Source organism: Carassius carassius, chromosome 19 (assembly GCF_963082965.1).
Source record: "Carassius carassius chromosome 19, fCarCar2.1, whole genome shotgun sequence".
Lineage (NCBI taxonomy): Eukaryota > Metazoa > Chordata > Actinopteri > Cypriniformes > Cyprinidae > Carassius > Carassius carassius.
The window spans coordinates 23620884-23635654 of record NC_081773.1 but is presented as its reverse complement, the minus strand read 5'-3'; the positions used below and the strand labels follow the sequence as shown (position 1 = coordinate 23635654).

General features: G+C 41.0%; 1 protein-coding gene across 14 annotated transcripts in view; it reads right to left on the bottom strand.

Annotated features, from left to right (window-relative positions):
- The window catches only part of LOC132095426 (microtubule-associated protein 2-like), a 112783-nt gene that overhangs the window by 63123 nt on the left and 34889 nt on the right, over window positions 1-14771 (bottom strand). For 13 of the 14 annotated variants that reach the window (XM_059500401.1, XM_059500404.1, XM_059500406.1 and 10 more), the window contains exon 2: window positions 1782-1854. The gene's annotated coding sequence lies outside the window, so the exon portion shown is untranslated. Of the gene's footprint in view, window positions 1-1781; window positions 2029-14771 lie in introns of those variants that run through there. The other variant, XM_059500402.1, reaches the window with a different exon arrangement.

Here is a 14771-nt window from a genome sequence, read left to right as displayed (position 1 = left end):
TAAAGGGATTTGTCTGGTTTTTGTACTTAAATCGCTATTTTGAGTAGGATTATTTCCTCTGCATTTCATCCAATGCCTCTTTTGCTGGTACCAAAATGTAATTTTAAAGCTTGTAATGGAGGCTTGAGCCGTTGATAGCATTCTAATGCAGTTATTAATGAAGTTATTAGAAAGAGAGCAAGAGAGACAGAGACACTTAGAGAAAGAGAAAGAAAGAGACAGAGAGAGAGAGAGAGAGAGCTTGTGTGAATTAGGCTACCTCTGTGAGTCCCTCAACAGGGTTCTATAGCAGCGCCTCTAAACCTCACTAAACATTAATACCTCACTAGTGAGAAATGTCATGTGTAGCCTTTAAGTTGCTACTCTATATAGGCTAACTGATAAAATCATCAGGGCATTGCTGACAACACCTTTTTGTGCAAACTGTGTAACCATTATTACAGTTAACTATGCGAAGTGATATGGAACTGTAATGCGGTCAAGAGAGCTGCATGGAACTATGTTCGCCTTGTGTGTCCCTGAAAATAATTGCACACCTCAGAACATTTTTCACCCCCCCACCCCCCATATTTGTTCTTGCTCTTTGTATAGTTTCCCTTTTATTATTACTCTGAAGCAATTGTGATAAATGTGTAAGCGCTTAGGAAAACTGCATTTCTTGTGTTGAGTGTATGATTAATCGAATAGTTGTCCATTTAGAGCCAATTGAAAATATAGCATGTTCATTTGATAGGATGACAAAATTACAAATTTTGTTTGTTGGATTTGGACAAATGGTACATAAAAGTTTGTGATTTGTGTAAAAAAAAAAAAAGTATTGGTTGGTTGTATTAACTATTGTAAAAACATAATAAATAATTATACAATAAAATAATAATAATAATAATAATAATAATAATAATAATAATAATAATAATAATAATAATAATAAAAAAACACTGCATTAATGCGTGGTAAAATAATTGTTGAAATTAATTAATTAATGCTTTAGCGTGATAATAACACATTAATTTGCCCAGCCCTAATATATATAATAAATGCATTTATATGTGTGTTTGAATTTAAATAAATTTTAATTCATTTATTTATTTAATTAATTGAAAGAATTTAAATAAAAAAGAAACATAAACATATATATAAACAAACTACAGCATATTAAGTCTCTTTTTCCATACATATATATACAGTTACTATGATATAAAATTGCTCATGCTGTGATTTATCACCCACCCCTAGTGACCCACACCATCATTAAATCACTGCCACCATCACCGTTATGTATCTGGAAAGTCTGGTGATGCTAATGGCAGGTGTCTAGACAGGCAACATCACGTCACCATGAATACAGCTAGCATGTTATCCCGCCCGACAAACACACACAAAATTACATGACACACATCTGCTTCAATATATCAAACATGTAGAGCTATGAGAGCATAACTATACTTAACAGGTACAGAGATGCTCAAAAACTGCAGAAAAAAAATGCACAGACAATAGACACATAATCAATGAAGTGATAATTCACAAAATAAATTCACAAAAATAAAAAAACACTGATAATAGCTAGAAAGAAAAATAAGGAAATGTAAAGATACAGAGGGCAGTTAGGAGAAATCAGAATGCCGGTACTGCCTGTATCAGCCTGTCAGATTCTCACACAACTTATGTGCCAGAGCGTTACATACAATGACGCAGCATCTCTGCGGCACGGCGAGCAGGCAGGCAGAGAACAGGAGTGAGACAGAAAGAAAAGCGAGAAAAAAGGATAAATAGCCTACCTGATGAGATCTGTGTGTAGGATCCTGTTCTTTAGTGTGTAGCACAGAGGAAGAGAGAGAAACACAGATGAACCTGGAGAGAGAGAGAGAAGAGGAAAGAAATGTGGCAGGTGAGCTCAAGGTGTCCTCAGAGTTCCCTCGTTTCGGTCACGTGACCTCGACAACTAAACGTTCCTCGTCAATGGTCAGAGACACACATGTGTGAGTTTAGTATGCGCTGTTCATACTGCCGCCTTCCAGCAAGTGGGAGTGTTGTATGAGCGAGGGGTAAGGCTGTGGGAGTGTTGTATGAGCGAGGGGTAAGGCTGTGTGTGTGTGAGAGAGAGAGAGAGAGAGAGAGAGAGAGAGAGAGAGAGAGAGAGAGAGTGTGTGTGTGTGTGTGTGTGTGTGTGTGTGTGTGTGTGTGTGTGTGTGTGTGTGTGTGTGTGACTGAGATGGTAATATAATTAACAGGCTGATAGACTGTAAGCAAGAGCAGAAGTATAAAATGTATGAATCAGTGAGTGAGCAGAATGTTCCAGAAAAAAGCGCAGATGCTCTCAAGCTACAATGTGCAAAAAAAACAAAACAAAGAATGACATTGCACAAAGGCAATGAAGGCTTTTTCTACAATATTTTAACATTTATAAATAATGATAGTTTCCAAACAGGTTTTCCCAAACACTCCTACTGCACACTCCACTGTCTTCAATCAGATATTGTCCACACAAACACATAGCCACTCCCCAAACTCACACCATTGGTTGAGCAGCTGAACATCAAATGTCAAAAGCTCCTTTTAAGGCAATTAAGTCCACTTTATGACCATTTTTGAAACATCCTGGGATGATTCTAGTCATGCAGGTACAGCTCTTTGACTAAGTTTTTTCATGTTTGAAATCGTTTCAAAGATCAGTACTCAGCATTTTGTTTAAAACAAAACATTATTTATACATCTGTATCTGCAGATAAATGCATCCATGTCCCATCTGAGATACATTAAACTGTATAAATATATCTAAATGCTATTTCAGATCAGATATTGGAATGAAAGACACTATACTGGATGAAGTGCTTCCTAATCTTACCCCAAGATACAAAATGGAAGAAAGAGTTCAAACTGAACACAATCTTGCTGCTCAAGCTGTGTATGAACATTATATATATTATATATATATATATATATATATATATATATATATTTGCTCCTTTTCCATTTTGCAAATACTTGAACTTTTACTTTCAATCCTTAAGTATGTTTAATATTTAAAAAATAATTTTCATACTTAGGTACAATAAATATCACATACTTTAAGACTTTTACTCAAGTGATATTCTAAACAGTGACTTCAGCTTCTACCAAAGTCATTTTCTAGCCAGATATCTGTACTTTTACTTGAGTATGGTTTTCAGGTAATGTATACACCACTGAGTTTTACAGCTAACCATGAGAAGCTATCTATAGAGGGAATTACAAAGACCTTCAAAGCTTAAGTATGTATGAATTATGCATCAAGCGATTAGGCTTTCTACTGTGTAAAATATGTTTTCTTCCCATGCTCTTTGGCATTAATTGTGTTCAGAACTATACTTTAATTATCAAGAGTCTGATTACAGTAAAATCTGTTGAAGAGATCCATCTCAGTGCTACTAAAAAACACTTTTAAATGTTAGTTTTACAAAGCTAGGCACTTTTAAATGTTAGTTTTACTGTCACAATCATTAGATGGAGTGCCCATGAACTTCAGTAGAGGGCACTCCACTTAGGACCATTCCACCCATCAACCACCAGATGTCACTTGGACACTAGCACCTCTCATCTGTTGCACCACACCCGAACTACATTCCCCATGAGTCACTGCATCACAATCACCCTGCCACACCGGCACCTCATTCATCAGCCAATTTCCTTGCCATACCTGCACCTCATTTACACACACATAAAAGCAGCACACTCACTCTCACTCACTGCAAAGTCTTGTTTAGCCTGTCTAACATTTCCGAGTGTCTCTCGCTGTGTTTGTCATTCCCGTGTTTGATCTTTGCACTGATTACTCCGACTCTGATTCTCTGCTGCCTGCCCCGATCTCTGCTTGTTTCTGGTTTCGACTCTGGTTATCCCTGACACACCTGACGCCATTCCTGATTTCTGCCTGTTTGACCATTCTTTAAAAAAGCGCTGCATTTGGATCCGAACGTCTCTGGCCCATCATTACAGAAGACTTCGCCAAACCACGATCCAGAAGCTTTATTGAACCCCAGACCAGGTATGGAGCCAGCTAAAAGTCTGATCTTCATGAGCCAAGTCAAGTCACAGTTGATCTTCATGAGCCAAGTCAAGTCACCAATGATCTTCATGAGCAAAGTCAAATCACCATTAACCTCCTTGAGCCAAGTCAAGTCACCAATGATCTTCATGAGCAAAGTCAAGTCACCATTAACCTCCGTGAACTAAGTCAAGTCACAGTTGATCCTCAGGAACCAAGTCAAGTCACCAATGATCTTCATGAGCAAAGTCAAATCACCATTAACCTCCTTGAGCCAAGTCAAGTCACCAACGATCTTCATGAGCAAAGTCAAGTCACCAATGATCTTTATGAGCAAAGTCAAGTCACCATTAACCTCCGTGAACTAAGTCAAGTCACAGTTGATCTTCATGAGCACAGTCAAGTCACCAACGATCTTCATGAGCACAGTCAAGTCACAGTTGATCTTCATGAACCCAGTCAAATCACCACAGATCTACCAGAGCCTCATCACATCTCAGCCAAACTCCCAGAGCCTCGTCACATCTCAGAGCTCTCGTCCTATCCTGTCACGGCCATAGAGGCCGTCTATGAGCTCTCATTCATTCCGGTCAGGGCTACGGAGACCATCCACCAAACTCTCTGTCTGTCCTGTCATGGCCACGGAGGTCCTCCATGAACTCACCGCCTGCCCTATCATGGCCACGGAGGCCAGCTACCATCTCATCATGGCCACGGAGGCCGCTATTAACCGGTTTATGTTCTCTGTTTCAGTCCCACCTAAGCAGACTTGCTCTCCTGTGCCATCGACTCCACTGTGGGGGTCCTCTGCTCTGCCCTGGTGGGCTTCTGTCCCGTCTGCTCGGCTGTGGTGGTCCTCTGCTCCGCCCTGGTGGGCTTCTGCCCCGTCTGCTCGGCTGTGGTGGTCTTCTGCACCACCCTGTTGGGCTTCTGTCCCGTCATCTCAGCTGTGGTGGTCCTCTGCTCCGCCCTGGTGGGCTTCTGTCCCATCTTCTCGGCTGTGGTGGTCCTCTACTCCTCCCTGGTGGGCTCCAGCTCCACCTGCTCCGCTCTGGTGGGCTCCCACGCCACCTACTCTGCATTGGTGGACCCTTGTTCCCGAGTTAGGCCCATGACGGGCCCCTGTTCCCGAGTTAATCCCATGGCGGGCTCCTGTTCCCGACTTAGGCCCACGGCGGGTCCCTGTTCCTGAGTTAAGCCTACGGCGGGCCTCTGTTCCCGAGTTAAGCCCTGTTCCCGAGTTACACCCACGGCGGGTCCCTGTTCCTGAGTTAAGCCCTGTTCCCGAGTTAAGCCCATGGCGGGCCCCTGTTTCCTATGTCCTATGTCAGGCCCAGGAGGGGCTCCTGTTTTCCCGAGTTAGGCCCAGGAAGGGCTCCAGTTCCGCCTGCTCTGCCCCGGTCCCCTACCACTGCACTTCCTCATGGACCTGGCCCTCCATCCCTCCCCCTGTTCCGCCTTCGCTCCACCGCCCTCCTAGATTGTTTTGTGCGTCTGGAAGCCGCTCCTTTGGGGGGGGCTATGTCAAGATCATTAGATGGAGTGCCCATGAACTTCAGTAGAGGGCACTCCACTCAGCACCATTCCACCCATCAACCACCAGATGTCACTTGGACACTAGCACCTCTCATCTGTTGCACCACACCCGTACTACATTCCCCATGAGTCACTGCATCACAATCACCCTGCCACACCTGCACCTCATTCATCAGCCAATTTCCTTACCACACCTGCACCTCATTTACACACACATAAAAGCAGCACACTCACTCTCACTCACTGCGAAGTCTTGTTTAGTCTGTCTAACATTTCCGAGCATTTCTCCCTGTGTTTGTCATTCCTGTGTTTGATCTTTGGACTGATTACTCCGACTCTGATTCTCTGCTGCCTGCCCCGATCTCTGCTTGGATTTCTGCCTGTTTGACCATTCTTTAATAAAGCGCTGCATTTGGATCCGAACGTCTCTGGCCCATCATTACATTTACAAAGCTAGGAACTCCAATCTATTAAATCTTTACTTCTTCTCAGTTTTTTCTGCTGTACAGAAGTTATCTCTTCCCCAAGTATTCCCAAGTTGGCCACTACTGTCACAGACCATATTTAAAAAAAAAAAAAAAAAAAAAAGAGCAATGCAGAGAGGAAACTTTGATTGGAAATATGACAATAGCTGGTGTTCAGATGGCCTCAATATTGACTCCCTCCACTGACTGACTCACAACAATGCAATAAGTCCTCTAAACAGCTCTTTGATCACTAATGGGGGCGAATGAGGCCTTTAAACGGGTACATTTACACAGACCAACCATAAACAAGTCTTCTGATCCTATATTGGATCAGAACCATCAATGATTTAAAGTCAGTTTTTATTCACCTGGATGGTATAACAATGCCCCATTTGTTAAATTAAAGGGATAGTTCACCCAAAACTGAACATTTTTTCATTTTTTTTACTCAACCTCATGTAATTTCAAACCCAGATTATGGTTATCTTTAAGAAACATGGAATATAGATCACAAATAATTTGGACCATGGCATTTATGGCTGTATATATGTCTTTTTTTTTTTTTGGAGCTTGAGCTTTTTTTGTGTTGCATGTGTAAAAAAAAAAAAAATATCTATCTATCTATCTATCTATCTATCTATATATATATATATATATATATATATATATATATATATACTATTATTAAAATTAATAGCATACGGATCCGTCTTGTTTTATTATTATTTTTATACTATTATAATATTAATTAATGTTTGAAATGAGCTTTTATTTGTATATTTTCAGTTTTATATTTTAATTTTAGTAATTTTGCTTTTGTCATTTTTTGTAGTTTGTTTTTCATTCTTATTTAAGCGTTTCATTTAATATTTATATTGTATTACAGCTTTATTAGAATTACAGAAAAAAAGCAGTTAACAAAAACAACATTGATACAGATTTGTAAAGACATGAGGGTGAGTAAATTATGACCAAATACTGATTTTCAGTTGAGTTATTCCTTCAAAACACTGACTTTTTATAATTTTCCTCAGCCCATTTCTCTCTCTCTCTCTCTCTCTCTCTCTCTTTCTCTCTCTCTCTCTCTCTCTCTCTCACACACTTTTTGCTGACCATCATTATTAGGGCAGAACAAAGATTTGTCTTCACTCATCTCCCCCCTTCGGCTGTTCATGCTCTCTCCCTTCATCATTATTTTCACAAATGTGGGATTCTAAAGGCACTGCACACAAGCAGAGGGGCAGAGAACCCTCTAACCCTCCTAAAAACCCCACCCCAAACCTCACTATGGATGGTTATCCCCCGACCGCTGAATGAATCTTCTTTCATGCTTATAGCTTCCAAGGCTCTGAGGCGCGCTTATTTTCATGCACTTCCTTGGTAACATGGGCGTCTGCCTTCCCGAAATAGCGTGTCTGATGGGTTTAGCCGTGTGTGGTGTGCCAGCGCCACATGGAGTAGAATGAGGGTGGGCCATGCTAATTCAAAAACACATATGTCTGAGCCATGTAGAGCAAGCATGGGCGCTATGTTTGTCTGAGTGCTGATTTGCATTGTTTTCCCTGAACGCCTTCCCTAATGAAGTCTGATTTACAGGATACAGGATTTACATTTTCTTACAACATAAGGTCTATTAGAAACAGAGGTGGCGCAATTCTCCTTAAAAGGACAGTTCTATGTTGCTATGTTACCTTAAAGATAAAATATTCCCACAATGAATTCCCTTTTAATATAACTTATAAATAAAAGTGTAAAATATTTTGTCATCTCAACAACAACATTCATATTCAATGCCTTGCAACAAACAGAGACAATGCTTGTCAGAAGTAGTCAGTACTTGATACATACTAATTGAGGGTTTTGAGTATGATGAAATAACATACTTGGATGAATAAACCCAATAAATAAATAATCAAATAAATAAATATTATTTGAATAAATGCATACATAGAGACAGACATAAATAAATAGGTACATGCATACATACATGCATACATATTATTTGATATATAAATTAATCATTATATTGAAATATTATTTAAATACATACTTTAAATAAATAAATATTTTACCATATAAACAGATACTTTTGAAAAAGCAATTAAATAAATTAAATATTAAATAAATTATTAAATAAATGTTATTTCAATATATAAATAAATAGCTCAAGTGTTGTCTGTCTTTGATGACTTACAGTACAACACATGACATACAACAAATAGTATGATATTAAATGAAATAATACTTATATGACATTTAAGTAAAAAAAATAAATAAATAAAAATAATCGAATCTGAGGTGTTGTACATCAAGCAATAATTGAACATTGAACATTAAACATCAAGCCAGATCCCTTAGAATATATCTCAGTCATTAGAACAACAGATCTATCCCCTTCCAAGCAGGATCTAGTCATAATCTTTGCTAGTCCCACCTATCACAGCATCCTCACAGCAGATGCTCATGTATACAGCCTGAACCATGCCTCTGTTGTGGTGGATCAATTCTAATTAGCCTGATGGCTATTGCATCCCACATTATCTCCAGACTATGTCGAGGCGGACTAGCTGCCCTAAGGTTAGGCCTCCTGTGGGGTGAGTGTGAGGAGGAGAGACATCCTCTAATCCAACAAACCAGCAAACAGCAGCTGCACCCTGGATCTAATCCCCCCTCCATCCACAGCCTCAAGCACCGCCAAACAAGAGCAAACTGTCAGGCATCCCACCTGAGACCCTCAAATGTCAGACTATTCATTATATCACACACTTCTGCTTACAAAGCTGGTGTATTTGTCATCGAGTGTCGATTTAGGCCTTTCCTGTCTTCTGAAAACGATGTTGTCTTTGATGCTGTTGTCTAATCTTACAGTGAGACAGCTGAAGGTAAAACAAGGTTTCTCTGTTTGCTGTTCAATGTTAAAACGCAAATCACAAATGAGTCAGAGAGCATGCTTTCATGTATATCTTTCTGTTTAATCCAGGGTTGGATGTCTCTTGCGTGTACTTTGTAGAGCTGTACCTAGATCTCCAGACATGAATATGTTTCTGATTTATCTCAGGAATACAGGCTAATAATAAATAATTATTATTATTTTTTATTTTTATTTTTTTAATCTTTGGCATTCCAAAATCCAACAACAAGAACACCAAGGCAGAGCCATTGACTGTGAAATGACAACCGGGAATATTGTCCCACGCCATGGGATGTGAGACAACCAACCTCATAAATATTTAGGCTAATTTGCACTCTATTTAACACATTTTACCATATCTAAAATAATTTCTGCACAATTCTGCCAATTAAAAAAAAAGTGTAACAATACACTTTTTTAAATTACATATCAATTAAAAATCCTTCCAATGCAAATGCATTAATCTTAAATCATGGATTTTTGAATCCATGCACAAATTTTTGAAAACTCAAGTGCGAAGTTGTTCATTTCTTTGTGAATGAGATCAAACTAAATCATTCCTGAATCCAACTGAGAACCCCATTAATTGTGAACTGAATTGATTCACTGTCTAACCAAAGAGTCACACCACTACAGCACATAAAATCAAGCTTGGAGGGAGGGAGGACCACCCATTAAAATCTGTCCCTGGCTCTGTGTGTTCAAGCAATGGCCCTAAGTAAAGTGACTTGTGAAAGTGAAAAACCTCGGCTTCTAGACATTAGGGCAAAATAACACAGCGGTTGTATTCACACACTAATTAAGCTTTTTGCCAAGACAGAAGAAGTTTTTCAAACATGCTGGTTTAGCCTAGTGTCAGTGGGATCATAAAATAAAACATTGTGAAACTCTATAGCGTGAATTCAGACAAACAAAGACAAACTCCAACATTACTAACTATTATAAATTGCTTTAGACAAAAGCATTATATTTTTAAAAAATCACACAAACAAGAGTTGTTCCTAATATCACTGACCGACTCACAGCTGTGTTGACATTCAAACCGACTGCGAACTTGATATTTGCTTTTATACGACAGTTCAATAAACAATACTTTAAAACTTACATTCTAGACATAATACCACCAGATCCTTTCTGTTAATGGAAATAGGTGCAAAGAAAATCACTTCTCTGAAAAACACACCGAAGTGACGTTCCTAAATGGATCTGTGTTTTTTGAACACACAAATAAAGCCTGAAAACAAACAAACAAATAAATAAACAAACCAAAACTAACTGTTACATAATGCTAAATAAAATAAAAATAAAAACTAGGGGAATTAGATCATTTTCTGTAAAAAAAAAAAAAAAACCTTGTGACTGGGTCAATTAATGCAGGCACAGCAATTCTACCTCAATTTCATGATAAACATTACGCTGGAAAAAAAACCTGCACCCAGCCCACCTGGGACAGCTTATACGATTTGACCCTGAGTAAGTGGGACAGTAAATATTTCATGTCTTCTGCCAACTGAAGTGCACTCAACACTACATTGACGGGTGAGGTAATCACTAAACGCAAACACAGCCGCACTGGAACTAAAGCATTTATAAGACTTGTCAAACAAGTGATTCTCGGCAGGGTTATATCTTGTCTCTATTAAGTAGGATAACAAGATTACACACAGACTAGTGGCCACACCACAAATACCACTCACTCCCTCTTAAAAACATTCTTCTATTCCCAAAAGGCTGCTGGATGTCTCTTCACTTTTGGGCATTTCAACTGGAAAGCGACTGTGTTGTCCGTTCACAGCTGTTAAGTGAGATGGAAGAGAGCATGTCTTGAAACTGCCGTATTTATAACAAAAATCAATCATGTCAAGCCCATTCTTGTCAAGCCCAGGCTCTCAAATATCAAAACAAAGTGCCAAAGTCGATCAGAGAAATGGAAAAATGGGCCAAACATTATAGATTCCGACTAAAATCCCTGGAAGATTATCCAGTTAGTTTGTATTCATCATTGACGCTCAGAAGTGAAATTACCCAGGCTCATGATTATTAGAAGTTATGAACAGCACAGAATTAATTAGAGGATTTAATTAGAAAAATATTCACATCTCTGTCTGAAAAAGCAAACCTAAAAGCAAAAAAAACAATAATTAGCATGCCACAGACAGACAGATGGATGGATGGATGGATGGATGGATGGATGGATGGATAGATGGATGGATAGATAGATAGATAGATAGATAGATAGATAGATAGATAGATAGATAGATAGATAGATAGATAGATAGATAGATAGATAGATAGATAGATAGATAGATAGATAGATAGATAGATAGATAGATAGATAGATAGATAGATAGATAGATAGATAGATAGATCCCTTTATAAAGGGATATTGCAGGTTTAATTTTGGAAGCATCTTGTTAGGAACCTTCAATTAGTTTGACTCTAACTAAGAGCCTCCTGGACAGCAGATGGTCAATGGTACTGTAGTCAGACGTTATCAGCAGGTATTAGACGTCTCTCACTAAGACTTAAGCTTGATGTAATGAGTTAGAAATGTCCACTTTAGTTAAATAGATGAATAGATCCCAATCACTCCATTCAACAGCTACTGCTCTCAGTTACTTACTTTTTTTCTATTACAGGTTTTTAAAAAAAAAAGTAAATCAAGAAATAAGAATAATAACATTACAATAAATATTTTTTTAAATACACACACACACATAATCATATAATTATATATAACCAGCTATAGCTGCCCTTATATATTTAAATGCGATCCTTCCCAGTGGGAATTATTGTAACTGGAGGTCCATGGCATTTAAATGTTTGAAAGCTACTGGTCCATTATGTGGGGTGTATGACAAAAAATAAATAATTAACGTGTGAAACAGAATTAAAGCAGAATCACTGTAAGCAATGAGTTGGGATCTTCATGAATCTCATTGCCTGGAGTCCTGCCATCTTTGAAATACAGCCCTGAAGAGATCAACATCAAGACTGACAAATGGCCCACAGTCGAGTCTGAGAGCTGTGGAAAAAAACTCCAAGGAGCCAGAGGATGATGTCAGGCCACATGGCAGACATGACAAGAGAAAATATAATTCAACAGCAGCTCTGTGGAAGCTCTGTAACACCCAGAAGGCCCACAAGCATTACCACTGCATGACTATTATTCATTTGTGAGACAACAGCATACTACAGTTGTTAATTATAAAATAACTCTAACGGCTCACTTTGGGTTCAACAGTGATTTATTTATAAAAGCCTTCATAACATTCATGTTAATTGCACTGAATTAGTTGCAGTCTAATTGTATCAAGCTATAAAGTGATGTGCAATGTATGGTTGAAGGGAGAGAAAAGTACCATGTACATCTTATCAAATAGTCTTCCCTGAGCGTGACACTCTTTAAACACGTTTTTTATGCTTCTCCCGTCCTTTATCATCTACTTATTGTTTTGATTATGTGCATCCATGTGTAAAATCAAGGTGGAACAAAACAATGTTCCCTTTCGAAAGGGAACTCTACACTACGTCAGAATGACGCTTTGGGGAACGCCTCAGGCGTGACAGGTGTCTGAAATCACTATCAAATCACGGCAATCATAATGACCGGCGACAGCCCGTGAATCATTAACGTGAATGATTAACGTGCGACCTGCAAGTATAAAAGGGAGCCTTGCAAACATGACAAACATCTTTTCGTCTTCAGGGACTGTCTGTTTGATATCGCTGGAAAAGTCGGCAAAGAAAATGAAACGCACGGAGAAGGCTGAAAGCTTCAGGAAGTGTGCGGATCCGTGCCCAAGGTATTTGACGCCGGGTGATTCACACGAACTGTGCGTTCTCTGTCTGGGCAAAGAGCATGCACAGGCGGCTCTTGAGGGAGCTGTCTGTGCAAACTGTGAGCGTTTTGCTTTGAAAACGCTCCGCTCTCGTCTAGCCTTCTTCTCGAGTGAGGAGGGCTCACCATCTGTACCTCGTGGCTCAGGTCCCGCTCGCGCTGAGGCAGAGCGGCGACTCGCGTCATGGGGTTCCCAGAGGGATCTCGCCGATCGTCTTGAGAGGGGTGTTAACCTCTCAGATGATTCGGCGGATGACGAGGGTGAGTTGCAGGTGGATGACGAAGAGGATTTTTCTCCTACTGTTCCTGCAACAGATGCTCTTCAGGACGGGCAGGTGATGGATGAGGAGGAGGTCATTCAGGTGGACCCTGAACCCTCTCAGCCACCCTGCCCCGTGTATGCTGAGCTGCTGGATGTAATGGAACGCGCCACTGACAGGTTGCAACTGCCATGGCGGCGCGTTAGGGGAGAAGTTGTTCGTGGCAGGCTGGACGATCGATTTCTCCCCGGCCATAGACCACCAGCTCAGGCGAGCCTTCCATTTCTTCCTGATCTCCATACTGAGATCGAGAGGGCATGGAAGAACCCATACTCTGCTCGGATCCACCGACATCAGCGGGCTAGTTTCGCTGATGTTGAGGGGATCGGCGAGTATGGGTATGTGTCGATGCCGCCCATTGACGAGACGTTTGCGAACCATCTCGTGTCTGGGCGGGCGTCGACACTGAGTGCTCCAGCCCTGCCATCCAAACCGCTCAAGACCACAGCGCGTTTGAATGGCAGAGCATACACGGCAGCGGGTCAGGCCGGTGCTGCCCTGCACACTATGGCGGTGTTGCAGGCGTACCAGGCCGACCTGCTGGGGGATCTAAGACCTGTATACCGCTGAGATCCGGATCCGAGCCCAGACAGGCGGGAGAGCCTGGCCCTTCACGACCTGAGGGCCGTAGACAGGGCCAGAGAGCTAGTGTCGCCTCTCGTGCACCCCCTCCATGTAGGAGCAGGTCACAGAGGAGGCGTGACTCCCGCAGGAAAAAGAAGGATCTGAGGGAGGTGATCCAGTACAAACGATCACAGCGTTAGTGATGGATCATCTCCTGGAGGGCTGTTACTATCCTAGCCCTCTCCTCTTTTTTCCGACTCCCCAGGCGTTTCTTACACCAGGCCTGGGGCTGGTTCTGATGGCCCGCCTCGGCTTGGTTGGTGAGAGCGCCTCTTTCAGGCATGTAAAGTGATGGCCCCCAGGTTCATAGAGAACTCTCTGGCGAGTCTTCACTCTGCACGCCGCAGGTGAACTGGTTGGTTTTTAATATAATTTCTGTGTGTATACTTACACTGATTTGTATTTCTCTACAGACCTTGTTCCCTGTATAGACCTAGGGAGTCATTCTTAGAGGAGCAATGAGGTAAGGTATTGGAACTTCAGGGCCCTGAAGCCCCCCCCCCAGCTTGTGGCTAGAACGATTTAGGGAGAAGCTCAAAAAAAAAAAAGATTTGACTCCCGTGTGAGTAGGTGATGGCCTTCCTGTCATGACATTTTTATGCGTGGTGGGCCACCACTCATTTCTATGTTAGCCTCAGGGCTTTAAGCCGCCTAGGGGTAGAGTAGTTGGTCTTCCTAAAAAAAAAAAAAAAAAAAAAGAGAAAACTTTTTTACTTTAGGTTTAGACTGACGCTGGCGCTTCAGATAGATCTTATGTCCTACCTTTCGGTTTCTGACATTGGTATCCTGAGTACTTCGCTCCCCTGGCAGTAGGTTGAGTGTTTCACAGCCTCTCAATCAAGTAGGCTGTGGCTCCTCCGAGCCCTCAGGTAGATCTATGCTTGTAGGTCGGCCCTAACCCGGGCCGCCTCTGTAGCTGGCCTAGGCTATGTTTGGGATGTTGGAGGCGTTTTGCTAAGTATAGCTGCCGCATTTTATTATGTGTAGGCTTCCTCCCCGAGATTTCAGCCTCCTCCCTTAAATGGGAGTTGTTGGCCAAAGCCCG